General features: G+C 34.3%; 1 protein-coding gene across 4 annotated transcripts in view; it reads right to left on the bottom strand.

Moving 5' to 3' along the window:
- The window catches only part of LOC149134422 (membrane metallo-endopeptidase-like 1), a 238,691-nt gene extending 234,109 nt beyond the window's left edge, over positions 1 to 4,582 (bottom strand). Inside the window, exon 1 of one of the 4 annotated variants that reach the window (XM_089356557.1) lies at positions 4,467 to 4,582. The gene's annotated coding sequence lies outside the window, so the exon portion shown is untranslated. The remainder of the gene's footprint in view (positions 1 to 4,466) is intronic. The other 3 variants (XM_089356558.1, XM_089356556.1, XM_089356559.1) reach the window with 3 other exon arrangements.
- Positions 4,583 to 4,844: the final 262 nt, after the last annotated feature.

The raw sequence follows: 4,844 nt of genomic DNA, 5'->3' as shown, positions 1-4,844 counted from the left end.
GCGGATACAAATGTTACGGAAAAACAGTCAGCCAATGAAATAAGGGAACTAGACGAAAGCCAGCCATACAAATATTTAGGAGTCAATGAACTAGATAGGATACAACACCCACGAATGAAAGAAAAAATAAAGAAAGAGTACTATAGACGAGTTAGATCAATACTAAAAACAGAGCTCAATGCTAAAAACAATATAACAGGTATTAACACTTTAGCTATCCCAGTTATAAGTTACAGCTACAATATCCTTAACTGGACACTAAACGAACTATCTAAAATAGACAGGTAAACAAGAAAAATAATGACAGGATATAGGATGCACCACCCAAAATCTGACATAGAAAGGCTATATATACAACGCACAGAAGGTGGCAGGGGTCTTATACAGCTGGAAAACTATTATAAAATAACCACCATAGGACTGCAAAAATACCTACTCAAGAAGCAAGGAAAAATAATACAAATAGCCACAAAACACGAGCAAAACAAAAAACTGTTTTCAGTATTTAAGGAAGCTGTCAAATTCAAACAAGAAATCATACTACCTAACAAATACGAAGAAGAAGAAGAAACAAGAAAAGCTATGAAACAAATGAAATCCAAACTAAAACTAGAACAGCAACGGACCATGATAAAACGATGGCAAGAAAAGCCCCTACATGGTAAATACTGGGCTAAACTAAATGCAAAAGAAATAGACAGAGAAAAATCCCAGTAATGGTTGAGAAGCTCAGGACTCAAAGCAGAGACTGAAGGATTTTTAATTGCTGCACAAGACCAAAGCCTCCCCACAAGAAATTACCAAAAACATATAATGAAAAGAAACATAACAAGTAACTGTAGAATATGTGGAGATGGACAAGAAACAATAAATCATATTATCTCTGGCTGCCCAGTCCTGGCTAAGAAGGAATATATTCATAGACACGACAGAGCTGGGACCTATATACACTGGAAGCTACGCCAACACTATGGAATAACAACAGAAAAAAGATGGTATAAACACACGCCAGAAAAGGTCACAGAAAACGAGAAAGCAACCATACACTGGGATATGTCAATACACACAGATAGAGAAATTAAGGCAAATAGACCAGATATAGTTGTCAAAGATCATGAAGGAAAAAAATGCTTTCTAATTGATGTGTCAATACCAGCAGATGACAATGTTTCCCTTAAAGAAATGGAAAAACTTTCAAAATACAAAGACCTGGAAATAGAGGTAACTCGAATGTGGAATCTAAAAACAGAAACAATTCCTATCATAGTAGGTGCCTTAGGTATAATAAAAATAATAATCAGACAAATACATAACAAAAACACTAGGACTTACAAATATATATAACATACAGAAAATTGCACTACTGTGCACTGCACACATCCTACGCAAAAAACTTTCAATACAGTAACCATAAGAGCATCACAGCAAACCACAGCACATACCCAAGGCACACAGAGCTGCGCTCGGTAGTGAAGTGAAAGCACGTTATAAAAATAAAACTACTGAACAATAATAATCATGATAATAATTTTAAAATGATCAGTTAGGGTAGAGCACATTAGTAAAGGAATAAAGACAGCCTAATCACTAAAAACCATAAAAAAATGTTCATACCTTATAAACTTCAATACCAAAGATTTATAGAAAAGTATAATAATTTAAGTATTATGTGCTTAAAATTGTTAATTAACTTATTTAATTTATTATAATCATGACTGAAACCTAGTATTGGTTAAAAGAATAATTGTTGTTAAAAGGATATGCTAATTATATACTAATACTAAATTAAGATGTATAATATAGATTTTAAAGTTATTTGTGTTAATGCATAAATGATATCACCGTGTCTTAGGGGTACTTAATTAGAAGGGCTGTTTGTATAAAGCTAATATAAATACCAAAATTATGAGGACGGAAGACTTTAAGAAATGGACAACAATCTTAGTTACTAAAACTATCTTAAACAATATGTCATTATTGTATAAAGTTAAAAATCTAGGGTTATCAGGAAGGTTTATCATTGAGGCAAGAGAACAAATTTACTATAAATTAGTTAAATTATAATCTAAGCAGTTTACTATAAATTAGTTAAATTATAATCTAAGCAGTTTACTATAAATTAGTTAAATTATAATCTAAACAGTTTACTATAAATTAGTTAAATTATAATCTAAGAAGTTTAATTTTAAGTTGTGAAGATACCCATACTGTTTTTTATAAGCTAAGTATGAATTTATAGGGGTACAAAAGTTTAGGTTTGTCTAAATGGAATTACAAAGTATTAAAATGGTCAGGTAGGGTAGAACACCACAGAAAAGGGATATGAAATAGCATAATCACAAAAATCATGATGAAGTATATATACAACTTAGTAACTTCAATAGACAAGATTTATAGAATATATGTAATAGATCAAGCATTCAAGACTAAAAAATTGTTTATTTATTTAATTAGCTTGTATCTATAATGACTGATACCCAGTATTGCATTACTTCTGGATATTCTTGTTGCTTATTTTGATTATATATATATATATATATATATATATATATATATATATATATATATATATATATATATATATATATATATAAGCAATGTTAATTCTCTAAATGAAGTATTAACAGTAACTGCACGATAAAGTGTAGTATATTGCCACTTAAGTGTGGCTGACCCCTAGGGGTGGATGTTACTGTTGCTTTTAGCCCCAGGAGGACATCTCCTCCAGCTGGCTTATCGACACACGACTGTGTCCTGTTTGCCAAGGGAAGTTATCCCTCTCACCTCGATCAGCAGCACGAACGTATCCGGATTTCAGGGTTATTTCCCTTCGTCGGCGTTCGACAGCTGATGACCTTGGTGAGAGAGACAAAAACCTGGCAAACTTATATCTTCTTTTCCAGTGAAATTCTTCACTGATATTGAAAAGGTGAAAACAAGCAATGTTAATTCTCTAAATGAAGTATTAACAGTAACTGCACGATAAAGTGTAGTATATTGCCACTTAGGTGTGGCTGACCCCTAGGGTGGATGTTACTGTTGCTTTTAGCCCCAGGAGGACATCTCCTCCAGCTGGCTTATCGACACACGACTGTGTCCTGTTTGCTGCTGATCGAGGTGAGAGGGATAACTTCCCTTGGCAAACAGGACACAGTCGTGTGTCGATAAGCCAGCTGGAGGAGATGTCCTCCTGGGGCTAAAAGCAACAGTAACATCCACCCCTAGGGGTCAGCCACACTTAAGTGGCAATATACTACACTTTATCGTGCAGTTACTGTTAATACTTCATTTAGAGAATTAACATTGCTTGTTTTCACCTTTTCAATATCAGTGAAGAATTTCACTGGAAAAGAAGATATAAGTTTGCCAGGTTTTTGTCTCTCTCACCAAGGTCATCAGCTGTGGAACGCCGACGAAGGGAAATAACCCTGAAATCCGGATACGTTCGTGCTGCTGATCGAGGTGAGAGGGATAACTTCCCTTGGCAAACAGGACACAGTCGTGTGTCGATAAGCCAGCTGGAGGAGATGTCCTCCTGGGGCTAAAAGCAACAGTAACATCCACCCCTAGGGGTCAGCCACACTTAAGTGGCAATATACTACACTTTATATATATATATATATATATATATATATATATATATATATATATATATATATGTATGCATATATACATACATAATACTATGCACGATTATGCCTGCAATGCATACATGTTTCTATATACATATGGACAAATGTGTAACAGCCTGGCAAGAGGTTTGCGTTTCAATCACCTCGGTCCAATTTCACATGGGTCTAAGTCTTGTCAACCTGGGAAAACATCTTTTAATATATCCTTGAAATCGACCAAATACTTGTGACTGAATTTGGTAGCTGGAAATTGAAAGACGCCCGTCATATACATACACACACACACACACACACACACACACACACACACACAGACACACACACACACACTCACACACACAGACACACACACACACACACACACACACACACACACACACACACACACACACACACACATATATATATATATATATATATATATATATATATATATACACACACACATATATACGTACGTGGATATGAGTGTGTGTGTATATGTGTCTTATGTATGCTGCTGTGCCCCACCACCATTTGAAAAGCAGTTTTGATTTGTTTACTTCCCCATATCGTAACGGATCGGCACAACCGAGCAAAGGAATAAGTCCCAGGCTTAAAAAAAGTACTATGATCAATTCATTCCATTAAAACTTCGTCAAGACTGTCCTACAGCATAAGTGCTGACCAATGATTGAAACAATTAAAAATAGAAAAATAAAAGATACTTGAATAATTCAATAACTAAGTATGTTTCGGACAAAATTGGCCCAGGTCATCTGACATTCATATATTTTATACGTACATATATGCCTATTGTATATATAAGACGTAACTGAAAACTTCAACACTTACCTCTTGTCCGTTTTAGATCGACTTCATGCTATGCTGTTCTAAAGGTGTTTATAATCTAATTTCTTATTGCTACTCCTACTGATTATATGACACAATACATACGGACACTGCAATTGTTTATTGAAGATCAGCCAACCATGAAATAATTTTACATGTAGTCATGAATCACTTTCAAACAATTTTGATATACAAATTTTTACCAAACAAGGACATGATTCATCACCCTCAACGACAAGAATAAATAAGTATATGCACGATATTTACCAGTGAGGATTATTTGCCTTTCATGTTTTAGCATGTTGTTAAGTGTTTGTTGTTACTTTGACATTTTAAGCTATTACAAATCGGTGCCCGTGAAGGAGAATAAGTGTTCATTGA

The sequence above is a fragment of the Octopus bimaculoides genome, chromosome 8, assembly GCF_046866305.1.
Source record: "Octopus bimaculoides isolate indiv1 chromosome 8, ASM4686630v1, whole genome shotgun sequence".
Classification (NCBI taxonomy): Eukaryota; Metazoa; Mollusca; class Cephalopoda; order Octopoda; family Octopodidae; genus Octopus; species Octopus bimaculoides.
Note: the sequence above shows the minus strand (reverse complement) of the source record. Positions and strands in the feature narration are given on the sequence as shown.